This window comes from Pezoporus wallicus, unplaced genomic scaffold (assembly GCF_028554395.1).
Source record: "Pezoporus wallicus isolate ANWC-B61680 ecotype Strahan unplaced genomic scaffold, APGP_CSIRO_Pwel_v1 contig_4722, whole genome shotgun sequence".
In the NCBI taxonomy this organism is placed as follows: Eukaryota; Metazoa; Chordata; class Aves; order Psittaciformes; family Psittacidae; genus Pezoporus; species Pezoporus wallicus.
The window spans coordinates 7,790,480-7,804,906 of NW_026641840.1; positions in this window are offsets into that span (position 1 = coordinate 7,790,480).

The following is a 14,427-nucleotide window of genomic DNA, read 5'->3' on the forward strand; positions in this document are numbered from 1 at the left end:
CCCAGAAGAGAGGAAAAGGCAACACTCTGCAGTGTGAGGGACCCTGGGCCAAGCCTCTGAAACAGCCACTACCAGTAAACCCAGTGATTTGGGTTCACACAGGGTAGTCCAACAAGAAGTATCCTAGAATCCTAGAAAGTTCAGGTTTGGGAGGGAGCTTAAAGATCATCTCATTCCAACCCTCTGCCATAGGCAGGGACACTTTCCAGTAGACCAGTGCTCAATGCCCCATCCAACCTGGACTTGAACACTTCCAGGGATGGGGTAGACACTTCTAAGGATGAGGCAGAGTAAGATTGCATTGAGAAAAGCATCTAATAAATTAGTATTTTAAATAAACAAACTATCTAACTAACTAACTGCTTTTGCTAAGAATTCACTGCTCAGTTCCCTAAATTATACCAGTATAGTTTTAACCTGTTTGAACGCTGGACCATAGCATGCAGGATCGGAGGTGCAGGCATCACTAACTATCTGCGGCTGAGAATTACAAGTGTGTGAATTGCTTAAGGAAGTTTTACAAGTTTTTAACCTTGGATTTAATGAGGACTCCAAAACTGTACCTCTGTGATCGATGGCACTGGTAACTTGATTTAAATCTATGCCATGAAGATAGATAAACTGAGGGTTTTCTAAACTGAATCAGATAAACTTTGAAGAGATTTTACCTGACTTCCACTTCCACTTTGGAAAACATTAACAGAAAAAGTTGGTTTATTCGTGTCCCCTGGCGGACTCTGTCAATTTTTCTTCTTTTAAAAAGTAAGGCAATTTCCACAAATAAAGTATTTCTCAAGCCAGTGACAAGAGCAAGGCAGTGAAACAAGCTCAGCTAGCTGGTGCTCGCTGCCAGCTGTTTGCTATGCATGCCAACTGGTCACATTGAGTATCAGCTATCAAAAGGTTTAAACCATGTGTAGACAAATCCAGGATTTTGAACTCTAGCTTAAATGTCTTTTCAAAGCCCAACTGTGTGAATTTGGACAGGCATAAAATCATCCCTGAGGGGAGAGATGGTAGGAAAAAGTATGTATACTCACTTTTGCTTGTTTGTATATTTTAACCTGTGATTTGCTCCTCTGTGTGTGAAACTCTAATAGTAGCTTGAATCAGGTTTGCGTAGAAAGGAGGAGGATTTCAGTTAAAATGTTTGTATATCCTTCATTTACCTCACAAAGGTGGTTTTTAAGACGGATTCGGAAATAACCATCTTCATAAATCCACCAGCTCCTACTTCTGGGAAACCACTGTTGCCTACATATCAGTCATGTGAACTAGTAACAGTATTAAGCAAATTTCCAGAATATTTCATAGTTGGTCCACAAATTTATGCCCAATTTGCCTTATGGGCTGCGATCTCCTGGATGCCAATCTCAATCACAAAGTCCTTGTAGAAATTGTCTCTCCTCACTATGGGAAGAGCCTGAAGAACCACTATGCTAAGAATGCACTTAATATAACTCTTGGTTCTTGTGGCTGTAATTTAGTGGCTGGAAACAACAAAGAGGTGCTGTTCGCATGTGATCAGCCAGCTCTCCAGAGGCAGCTGTCTGATGCTCTGGGAACCACAGGCTGGCAACCCTGTGACCCCCACTAAACCCCAAACTCATGGCTTTCCCAACAAACCTCATTCCTCAGAGCACAGCAAGGAGCTATGAGCAATTATTTTTTAAAATGTATTTATATATTTCTTTATCATTATGTTTATAGAATTGTGCAATGCTATGGAAATGATGCTGTTTAGCTAGCAGTGCTGGCGGTGGCTGTTGATGGTTCTTAGTTGCTGACGTCAAGGTAGTCAGTCCCTAGAGTACTTCAGTGAGGCCCTGCATTCTTTTTTCCCTGTCTTTCCCCACTTGTCACTGATTTCTACTTTACTCTACTCTACTCTAATCTAATCTACTCTACTCTATTCTATTCTATTTAACCATGGAGCCAAGTGCACACCTACCAGCTGTGTAGTCACAGCAGGTACAGGTTTGCCAGGAATGCCTGTTCTTGCCCTAAAACTGCTCCATGTACCTCACAGTACATGAATGGAGCTCAGGCCATCATATGGGGCTGGAGCAAAGCAGATGAATCAGACAGAGACATCTGCCTAACTGGGTCCCAGGTGTGCAGCAGTGCCTATGGAATAAGCCTCCTGCCTGATCTCCACTGCCCTGAAAATGGTATGGGACCTCAGCTCCTGCAGTACTGGTACTCTCAAACTGGCAATACAAGCGTATGAAATGTGAGTTTTAAAAGCATTTTCCTTGGCCAAGGTGTTTTAGAAAGCTATCTGCAGGCAGCAAGGTGAAGGACGGTTGAAGCTGCCATCCAGTCTCCTTAAATTTGTGATTCTCTGTTCATTACCTGGAGACCTCAAGCAAAAGCTTGAGGGTTTCACTTGAAGGGACCCCAGCTCTGGAGGGGCATGGCGTGCAGCCCCATCTCCTTCCAGCATGGGGCCAGGACACAGAGAGAGGGTCCCCAGGAGTGGATCTGTGAGGCATGTTGCAAAGAAGCCATAGTATAGACACAGCCTGCGGGAGATGCACAACTGATGTCAGTAAGAGAAAGATCAGCCCCTGGTGCCTAAAATTACTTGCTTTAAGTTAATGCTAGACATATTGCCAAAGCATCTTACACAATTCAATTATGCACTGAAAGAATCTGCATTGTGGAGTTCAAGTTTAATTATATTGTCGTTTACTCCAAGGAATGCTTGTGGTTTAATCATTGTTTATATTTATTATCTTTTGGTTTACATTTTTTTCCCAGATTAATAGATCATAAGATACCACCGCATCAAGACTTCGCATTAAGGCAAGATACTATTTTAACATTATGTGGTAACTATTTAAAAAACAAACAATTGTCAACCTCATCCCACTGAAATAACTCTTTGTTCCAAATTCATGTCCCTGGAAGCACTGGAATGTCCTCATGGCAAAGTGGCCTGCCAAATCGCTGAGTAAGGGCTGGGGTCAGCTCCCCTGCTGGTGTAACACTAATGACTTCATGGAGCCATGCCAAAGGGGCCCTCCATATAACCCTCTCCCCCAGGATGTTAATTGTTTGATTATATGGAGCATACACATGCTGTGAACATGTAATGTCAATGTCCTTAAAATAAGCCACCCCAGCAAAGCAACTTTGGGACGCTGGTTCATACACAGAAATGAAGAACCTGAACTGTATGCTAACCCCACGAATGTGGTCCCAAGTGGCTCCAGAGCCCTTCACTGTAACCAGCAATTTCCATCACAAACCAGCCATGTAATTACAGACTAACCGCAGAACTAATGCTCGTCTCACAGCAGTTCAGTTGTGCTCTGGGTCCTGATTGTGCTGTCAGATACCAAGTGCTTTCCCATACTATCCAAAGGTCAGCCCTGACCTGTAAATGCCATCCTGGGAATGGAACGCTCTTGCACATCCTAGCATTTGTAGGTAGGTGCATAGACAAGGGCTGGCCAGAAAGAATTGCATCATCAGGTAGGGGAGTCCTGTATTATAAGAGAAAGACTTGGTTTATGCAATTTATCAGTAAAATCAGTATCAATAACATCATTACAGTAACTTTAGGAAAATAAGAGAACCGAAGGTATCATATAAAAAGAATTACTCACATCACTTCACAGCTTCCAGATGGTGAGTAAATATTATAAAAGAGAGGAAGAGAATCCACTCTTTCCTACCTAGTTTTCTGGGGGAAAGACATTTGTCCAAATTTCATATATATTAATTAATATGCATGAACACAAAAGCACATGCATGGGATTGCTTTTTACATTTTCTCATACCAAGAAAACCATACATGAAGTTTCCTTGAGCTTTAATATACATTGTGCATTTGTGATGACTGCAGAATCTGGTCATGTTAGCAGTAGTAATAATGTCAGTGTTTGTTCACATTCCTGAGCTAAGTTACATGCTAGAACAATGTACAGAGGGTTGTCATGTGTACTGATGTCTTACTAAAATGCATATGGCTTAATAAAATCGATATTCCTAATTCATATTTCCTTTTTTTAATTAGAAGACAGATGTGCCCCATACAAACCATGAATGTATGTGGAGGCTGTTAAACTACTCATTATAAATGCAGACATTTCCGAAGTCAGTGAATCACTTGCAAATAAATTCTGATTTCATTGGAATGCATTCTGCATACTCAAGGATTCACCAAATACTTTCCGTGACAAACTTTCAGCTGATGGGTGCTACTCAACATTCACTGAGCACAGCTAGTAACCCACTGCGTAGTCCTTGCCTTGATTGGATAAGAAGGAAGACTTTGTCAACAAGAAAATAAGGAAGAATGATTAATTCACTTCCTACCTGATAGTTAAGGCATTCAAAATCATTCATACTGAAATTCATGAGACTTTGGGGATTAATTCATAGCAGGAAATTCATTTCAATTCATTTGTACAGGGACTGTCTTAGTGAATCACAGACTACTGAGCAGCTCAATTCTACCAGGACTTCTTTCATTCACCATTTGTCCCTGGGTTTTTCTGCTCCCCCGTTTTCTGCATTTGACCAGTCCAAAGTATATATTCGTTTGTTTTTATATGTATACAAATACAGTAAATACCATGGTGGCACCACGGCCAGGAAAAACCATGCTGGGGGTAGGAAACACCATGGTGTCCACCTGTTTAGAAATCTGTAGGGGGGAGATAATATTTTACCATCCCCTGATGGATAAAAGTCTTCTCAGGTACTCCACTCTCCCAAACTTTCCTAAATGGAAAGCTGAACTTCGAGGAGAATGAATCTCCCATCTGTGGGGAGATGGGACTGTGGGGACAACTTAGGCAAATAGCTTAATGAGAAACTTAAGTTTAATGTAGTTCAACATGTCTGATGAATCTCAGCCTTTTGTCTGAACTTGGGAAAACAACCAAGTAAAATAAGGAAGTCATAAGAGATTCAGCCTTTTTTTGTTACGCTCTACCAAGCTTTGTGTAAATGCTGGCTAAGGGATTTCTGTATCTAAAATAATAACATGAACTGACATTGCTGGCTGCGATTTTCTCCCCCTTTCATTCTGAGGAGGCTGAACACAGAAAACAAGTCACTGGGAGGGAGGGAAGCTTGAAAAATGTGCCTCTGTCTGCAACTGCAACCTTTCCCTTATTAATTCTCAAAGGACTTATGGCAGAATCTCATGGAAGTTTAAAATCTGACAAAGCTTTAGAAAAAAGAAGGCAAGTCCTAAAACTTTTAAGGTAATAAATCATAGATTTCAGCTTGACCATATCTTAGAATGTCAGTTAAGATGAAAGAGCCTGAGAAGGAATAAAATACCTTATCTTCTTTAATTATTCTTCTTCCATGTCATCGTTCCTGCGTTTCTTTTTAATTGACCTACAGAAGATCCATTTCTCTCTGTGTAACTTACAGTTTATTTGCAGGGGTCACCCTTTCCATGGCTTTTCTGCAAAGAATGTAGAACAATCTCTGTGACAGACTGTCATGAAATAATATCCTAATGTACCATATGGAACAATTATCTCAATGTTATCTCCTATTAGACAGAAGAAAGATACATCAGATCACACATCTATTACTCAAATCAGTCAGACACAGTATCACTCTATTACATGTGCCCCTGAAATTGTGGAAAAAGGCCATTGAAGTTGCAAAATACAGCATGCAGATGCTAGAAAATCCCCAGTTTAAGGATGTCTAAACTGCAGCGTTGCTGGGACTTCATTACACGTCGATACTTAAGAGCAATTTAATGTTCCCACGCTGTGCACTGAACTACCTAGAGGTGGCCAACAGAAATGCCAGGCATAGTGATGTTTCCTCTGCAGCTGACACAATTAAGACTGCACACAGATATTTTTGTCCATGTGGGATCCCAAATTCGGAGTTTACTCTAGACAGGAGACACCTATTCATGCATGGCGGGGGAGGAAGCTTTGTTACCATGACTTGTGATGAGAAAACAAATGCATAAGTGAAGCACTTGACCAGGAGGAAATATGAACTTAATTAACTCTGAAGCAGCATTTGAACTGGATGTTGACCAGGAGACTGTTGACCACTGAGAGGGTCAGTTGGAGGTGGAGAGGCAAAGTCATATGCTCCTCTTTGGAAAGCCCACTGCACTGCTGAATGTGTAAACATGATGCCGATAAGAAGACTGGGAGTAAGAAGTGATAAAGGGCCTGGATGCTTTGGGCAGGCCTGGCAGACTGGCCTCTTCAGGGCCCTGGGTGAGATTTAGGGATATCTCCACTCATTTCTCTGGATCATGGTGTGAGGAGAAACCAGATGGTTCAACAGCGGACAGATAGTTGGTCTGTTCAACCTGCTGTCCTGCCTCCAGCAGTAGGGCAGTAGACATCAGCAGATGCCCAAGGAGGATTTGGAGAAGAGGGCAAGCCATGTTCCTCTCACACCTGCCCCACTTTGCAGTGTAACTGCTGATGTCTTTGTGTCTGATACCTCTTGATGGCTTTTCCTTCCATGGCCTCCCCTCTAACACCATGAACAAAGCCCATCTCCTGAAGTGATGGGGATATTTGTGCCTCCACAGGGACCTGCAGGTCCAGAGCGGGGAGCCAGCCCACAGCAGCAGGGGACAAGCTTTCCAAACAGTTCCCCACCATCCAGGTGCCTCGGCACCACTCCAGCCTGCCAGAGGTGCCTAAAATAGCTAGACTCAGTCTGGCCTGAGGAGTTTAATGTTCCCTTTATTGCTGAAGCAATAGTATAAACCATCTGAACAACAGCTCCAGAATGTAATCTAACACATTGTTTTGTTTGCATCTTTTAAAAATGAAATTACTAGGGTATAAAAGACATTGTGTGAATTATGCGGGCTTTCATATGCGCTGGAATAGGATGTTTGAAGCCATTCAGAATAAGAGTCTGGTGTGGCAGATGCTGTGTTCACACAGTAAGTACAGTGTTATCTTAGGATCTGAGAGAGGACATTCCCAGAACTTTCTTTTTCTAACTGATATCCTGAACTCCATGCTATGGTGTGGGCACTACAGATACATAAGGTCTGTTCCTTCATCCTGCTTCAGACATCCCACAGGATGCTCAGAAGAACACCCCTTCAGCAGCCACCTTCACAAGTCACCGGTGCCTGACTTGTTCCCCCTCATCACCCCCCAGAGGCTCAAAGCAGACTGCGCAGATACCCCTGGGGAAAGCTGGATGTTTCGATAGGCTTCAGCTCCTATGAGCAGCGCCAGGATTTAAATCCACCCGGCATCTACCAGCTCCCACGAAAGCTGAGAGCATTTCAAGTTTCATCACTTCATTTAGCTGCCTACACAGGAACTGGTGGGTGCTGAACTCTGTGGAAACACTTGCCCTGTGAAACTGGTCTCCAAGCGGTTTATATCACAGCTGACGGTGTGTCAACTTCGACATGTTAAGTAAGGTCCCGACATAATACACTGTAATGACTCCCCGTGCAGCTCTTTAAGGCTTTTATGTAAAGACACATTTAGACGTCTTAATAGCTCAGAGTTGTTACTTTTACTGCTCATAGCTGTCTTACACATACGGGTTTATGTATCGATTCATGTCGATGTAACTGCTAGGCAAACATAGTCACTTAAGCCTTGGAATTTTTCTTGGAAAATGCACCAAAGCTTTCCCCCCTTCCCATAAAATTAATGACATCCATTTGATGGGGTGCTTTCTCTGATATTCAAAAAGGCCATTGCCATAGGAGTTAACCAATTATCTGCTAAAAAATCAGTTGTAAAGTTATGCCTGTCTGTATACTCACTAAGCGTTTTTCAGTCTAGTAGTTTAAAAACAAGTCAGCATTTAAGTCTCAGGTTTTTAAATTAATCATTTTTTGTTTTTTCATCTAACCACTGAATTCCTGAAAAAAAAAGAGGTTTTGTCTAGAGCTTTGCTGTAATAAGAGAAGCAAGCCTTTAGATTGCATGTATACTTTAGACTACACATGTATTTTACAAACCTGCTCCATGTGGCTGTGTTTATCAACTGAAAGTATATATCACAATGAATGAACATTTAAAAGTAATCATGTAAAGGACAGGGGAGAGCTGGATTAATCACTACAGCTTTTGGGTGGTCTGGGCTATGCTTGTAAAATTTTATGCTGAGCAAATTTAACATCATGTAGAAAAATCATCTTTGCAGTGAATTCTGCCTTCCTATGTCTGCCTTTCTCCCTACCAGAGCCAACACTGGCTCAGGCACTAACAGGGAAATGTTGTGCAGACCCTTCACGGCTGTAGGACTGACTGTGCAGGTATGTATTTGTTGGTAGACGATGGACTTTTCCACTGGTACTTGCCAGACTGACAAACCAGACCAGCTCTTTCAAATGTATTCCTGGTGCAGCCGAGACTTTGAGAAGGCCTGTATATTGATGTGTTTGGCTTTATTTTTAGCATAGCAGACTCTCTGAACTCAACTCAGGATGAATGCCTTTTCTTCCCCCTCAGCCTTTAGTAATGTGTTAATAGGTGAAATCATCTCTTACATTGAAAAAATAATTAAAACGTTAGAATACTATCTAGCTAAATCCATTTTTCCAGCTCTGGCATTTACTGCTTTCGCTGTTTATAAAACCTAGGTCACGGTGTGTGTTCATTTTAAAGAAAAAAATTTAAATACCCCTTTCAAGCACAAATAAAGGCTTTCCAATCATATCCTTCTGCTGTGTGAAAAAAAAAAAAGTAATAAAAAAAAGTTATTTAAAAAAAATATAGCATAGAAGTAGTGAAAACAATTCTATTAAGAGAGGAAGGCTGTCATAAATTTACTAAAGCTTTAAAGTTATCAGCTCCAATGAAAAGAGTGATAAGCCTAGTAGCATCACTCAAAGGATAGATTTATTGGTTACGATTGTGATTATTACATGATTCTCAAACAATATTGTGGTTTTGTGACAAACATGGAGCTATTAAAGCAACAATAATTTAAAAACTGCCCAGTGAACAAAGAATGAATAGGTGGGAAAGAATAATGCTTTTTTATAGGGGGCTATGTTAACTGTCCTTGTTATAGGTGGCTCTCTGAAAACTATTCAAGGAGAACAATCCAAAACCAAACAAACTTGTCTACCATTGGTATTAAAGCTTCCAGGATCCTCTTGAGCTCTGATGGCAAGTGAGCTAAAAAGCAGAAGAAGCCAAGGTCTTTGGATCTCTCCAGCAAGCAGGCAGGGATGCTTCCCAGATGTCAGGAACTGCACGTACAGTTCAACATTCCCTCAAGCCAGCACAACAGCACTGGGGGAGAAGAAAATACACAGTTTCCTCCAGATTATTATTAGCTTTCCAGTAATGAGTCAGATCAGAGAAAAACCTTTGGAAAAGAGCAATGAAGAGAAGAACTTTGTTTCTCTTACAAAGCTTGATACAGTTTTGGTTTGCCCCAGGGCCTAAGGAAGGAAAGCTGTGCTGATAGTTACCAGCACATTGCAAAATGCTTTTGTTGCCTACGGGGAGCTTATTCCCTGTTCAGCTGAGCCCTCTTTGCTGGATGCAAGTGATATGGTGAGCAGCAGCACCAGAACAAAGAGTACGCACACCTCTCTGTTTACTGTGGTCTGCAGCTAGATACACACCAGCACTCAGCTAACATCTGAAGCACAGAGTGACTGAAACAAGTGATCAGCTCTGGCACGCCTGCTGGTGGCCCTGCCTGACAGAGTTAACCTTCACACAGGAGTGGGTCCAAGGCTAAATAGTCCTGCCGGGGAGAAGGATGCAGGGAGGCTGGAGGCCAAGAGAGGTAGAGGGAAATCTGCACTGCTGCTGCCCGAATTATCCTACCTATGTGGATAAAAAGCTTGCCCTTACAAGTACCTGCAATACATTCAGGCCTTCCTCTCTCTAGCTTCTATCCCACGTTTTTAATTACACAAAAGATTTCAACTTAGTGCTTTTTATTGCTCTGGCTAAGGAAGGTAATGAAAGAGGATAGAGGCAGAATAAAACCCTGTTGCTGATGCTAGCACAGAGGTTTCACCCTGGAAGTTCATTTTGAGAAATCTCCCTACCATTATCTTATTCCAGCTCACGTTCAACATGTAGCAGGGCTAACAACTCACCCTCTAACCCACTGGCTGCAGAGGATACCTCTGCGTGTACACCCGCAGACAGCCATGGATTAATACAAATGCAAACAAAGCTGGTGTTCCTGGCCCCTATTGTTTCGAACTGGCAGAAGACATAAAGCAATAAAACTGTTAATAAACATTTTGAAATACCTACTCAGTCATAGCTAAACCAGACCTAAACCCAATCTGTTTTGGAAAGAGGGAAGAAACAGACACTTCATTTCTGCTCCTTAGCTACTTATGAGCATGGCCCTTGTTTGTAAACCTGGCAGGCTCAGGCTTATGGACCTTAAAGTTACAACAGCATTATGTGCAGAAAGCTGTTTCCATTCATCCTTTGGAATACATAATTCTGGTTGTTTTGGGGTTGGTTTTTTTTGCTTGTTCCACAGTAGATGCAAAGAGTGCTAACACAATAATGCAAAATGCCTGGGACATTGACAGAGAGGTGAGAACTCAGTAGTCTTTTTCCTTCTGCCTGGAAGACTTCTTTGGGAAGTTAGATTCTCTGGGAACTACCAGAATTTAGGACCTAATCCAACTGTAGTTTCAAATTAAAGCATTTTCATGAAGTATGGGGGTGAACTGGGGCAGTCTTTGCTTCAGATGAGGTACATATATTTACTTGTGGCTTTGCCTCTCCTGAGCAACGGAGCCATCCCAAATAATCACTCCCAGAGAACTCAAGCCTCACCGATCCAGGGACTGTACAGACAATAAAAAGACTGTCTAAAGGAGTTTAGTCTATCTAAAGTACAGACAATCAGAGAATCAGCTGAATGCCAGCTGCATTTACTTAGCTTTTTTCTATCCCAAGTATATACAATATGTATAATTTCTTTAAAATTCAGTTGCATATTAGTTGCAAAATTACTTAATAAATAAAATCAGTAAAATATATTTGAAATATTTTCATTCACTGATTTCTTGCACTGGTTATTTAAAATAATAGCATATGATTAAAAATTGTTTTGGTTAAACCAAAATATCAGTTGTCCCAACCATTAATATGTCCTGGCTGTGCTCCTAGGTGATGACAGTACTATATTTAGTCACTGAGTACCACCAGCTGTCTTGCTAACAGAAGTCTGGCATTTTCCTTAATTGAGAGATGCAGTATGTGTGAAATGATACCACTCACACTCACTCATGATAATACTAGCATGACCTAGTTGAAAGCTTTTGATTTTTTTTTTTTTTTTTGCTTCTTTGTTCAAAAGAATAACAGTTGGTTCAGTATAACGTTAAAATCTGAAACCTATCCAAGGGGGTTATAAAGAATTCTCTGCAGATTATGATCTAGAAACCTCATTTTTCTAAGTCCCTGCCAGGGAAGGGCAGGTGAGGGGGAAGAAATGGAAAATGTAGCCTTCAACACTTGACAATTACCTACCCAGTCACCCATATCTTGCAAGTTGGGTGATGTTTTCTTAAGGTTTTTTTTGCCTAGCTGAACACCGGGCCAGAGGGAGTTCAGGGTGTTACATTCTGGTGGACATCACTGATTCCTGTCAGCCTTCTACTTTAAAAGCAATGGTATATCTAGAAGTGGATGACTACTTTTGCTGCTGAATAGTTGGTAGCTTTGGGTACAACAGAATTCTTTGTGAATTCTAGTTTTAATTGCTAGAGTACAAGTTTCAGGTAGAAGCCAATGTTCCCTTTCCCCACTCTCAGCCCAACACCGTATTGCCCATTAGGTAGGCCAGATATCAGGTAAGAAGTGTAACTAAGTGCACCGCTTCCCAGGAGAGCTCCTTGGTACTGGGGTCTGGGCAATGGGTAAAAGTAGCTCATTTGTTCTCTCTTGTTGACGTTCTTCCACTCTTATTCATAAATAAACATACAGTGAAGCAGCAACTGAAAGTCTGAAGTTCCTCTTGTCAATGACCTAATCACCAGGTCAGAGAGATGTATATTATTTTTTGTCCAATAAGTACTTAAGTTTTCATTGTTAAGTGGTCCAGCCATAAGAGAGCCATGAGAATCCCATCTCAGCACACACTGCAGTTTAACACTGGTGGTATTTTTCTGGATGGGGCAGCCTGGGATTAAAATTCCTGCTGTGGGCCAGACAAAGGGGGAATTGATCCCAAAGTTTCCCATATATGATGTGAGTGTCCAGGACTGGGATCTAGGGCACAGGAGGGAGGAACAGCTTTAATACCAGCTCCTCATGATTACCTCATTCCTCTGGTGAATCTGGCCCTTGGGTATTTTTAAGATGCCCCGAGGTGAAACCAAACGATTCAAGGTGAAGCAGTCCAGAACTGTTGGGTTTTGATTCATTGAAAATGTTGAAAAGCCTTGGCTGGGGGAGCAGTCAGCCATAACAGTCAGCAAAATACGGAAAAGAATGGTTGTAGAGCAGGAAACGTCCTTGTCCGCTGTGCCTGCCCCTGAGGGGCCAGCTGGAGCTGACGTGTACGGCCAACCATCCTGACTGAGAGTGCGATGGCTTGTGAATGGGCAAAATAAACCTTTAATGGGATTTACAGGCACTGTGGGCAGGTGAGGAGCCTGCAATTCAGTGATGTGAATTCAGTTCCCAGCTGAGCCACACGATTTCTGTGCAGCCTCAGGTGAGTTGTTTACTCCTTGAATATGCAGGTGCAAACTTTTGTAGCTCTGTCAGAGGTTTCTCTGCTTCTGTTACACCAGCTGGAGATGCGAGCCCTGACACCTCACGTCCCTTGGTATAATGGGGGGGGGGGGATAATGCTTTCCTAGATCTGGAGGGTCTTGGACCAATGACAAAGTCAGTAACATCTCATGTGTGCCTGTTGTGGTGGGCTGATACAGACCTAAAAACACAGAATGAATAAAATAACATGGGAAAAACTTAAGCAGCAATTTATTGGCTACTATACATTATACACATACAATATATTGTATGGTATACAGCAATGTGTACTGCAGCATGCTGCCATCACAGGCTTTTAAAATCTTTATACACATGGCTGTTTTCCTGTTCTCGCACACTTGATGTTTCCTCCAAATGGGAACTCTGGGTTGCTGGCAGATCAGCCATTCACGTATTCATTATTCCATGAAGTCACGTTTTTCAGGAGTAAAGCTATGGCTTTTTGCTTCAAAGGTGATTAACAGCTGAACTCATACTACTTAGCAAAATAATGTAGCTGCTTGGATTTCCTCCCCATGTATTAACTGTGAAATATGCTTGAAAATGGAGATTTCCATTAAAAATTGGTGTTCTTCCCTGACATCACTGGAGGGTCACTGAGCAGCACAAGAATGCAAATGTATTCTTGCCCACTTCAGCAGTGGTTAACAAGCCAAAGGACACTATGATGTCTCACAGAAAGCCCAAAGGTGTAGGACACACACCGTGTTTCCCAGCCTGCCAGTACGTAAAGATCATCAGATCTGTTTTTCTGTTCCAAACCTATATCTGCCGGGAGGGGAAATCTGGATGGGATGAGGAGGCTCTCAGTCACTGTTTAAGTACGTTGCTTTTCATAACAGCATGAAGCAGAAGTGTTTTGTTTTGTTTTCCATTGCATTTCTCAGCTTCTGCACATTAAATGCCTTCAGATTCCTGCAGAGAGCTAAATATGGTATGCAGGCTGCAGCAGGTAAACAAGGTATATCTTAATGAACTGCCAAGTAGTAACATGAGGGAACTTTTTAACACAGCTTTACTTCCATTGCTCACACTGAACTCCATGACTGCTCCTGCAGCCTCTCACCCCTGAAAAAAGAGCAGTGTTTGTCCCTGTGATTACTGATATAACATGACTAAGAGGCATGGAAGGCACAAACCTGACCCTAATTTAGTGCAGCTGAGTCACATGTCTTTACAAAAAAAACCTGAGTTAATTATGTTTTAACTAATTTTTTATTTTTTTAAGGGAAAAGAGAAAAATATCTCATTTAATTAGAGAAGATGCTTTGTTTCAAGAATATGCCCAGCAGGGTGACATTTAGTAACAGCACTGTCTCTTCTGACAGTAGCTTGTCAGACTAGAGTCACACAGTTCTACCTGCTGTTCAAACACAACGTGAGAGATAGGTCCTTTCCAGAATATTTTAGGATCTCAAAATAAAATGTGACAAGTTGGTGAAAGCAAACAACGAGGGCTTGAAACAGAGGAGCAGTGAAAAGAAAGGTCATATGGCAGGACCACTTGGCTTAGTACGACTTGGGCACGTGCTCCTTTAAGAAGAGAAGCAAGAGATCCTAATAATCCATTAGCTAGCAACTTGGCAATGGACACTGTAAGGGGTCTTGAAAACCGACTTGAAGGAAAAGACAGAATCCCACAGCCATGGAATGGTTGGGGCTGGAAGGGACCTTTGGAGGTCATCTGGTCCAGCCTCCTCTGCTCTGGCAGCATCGC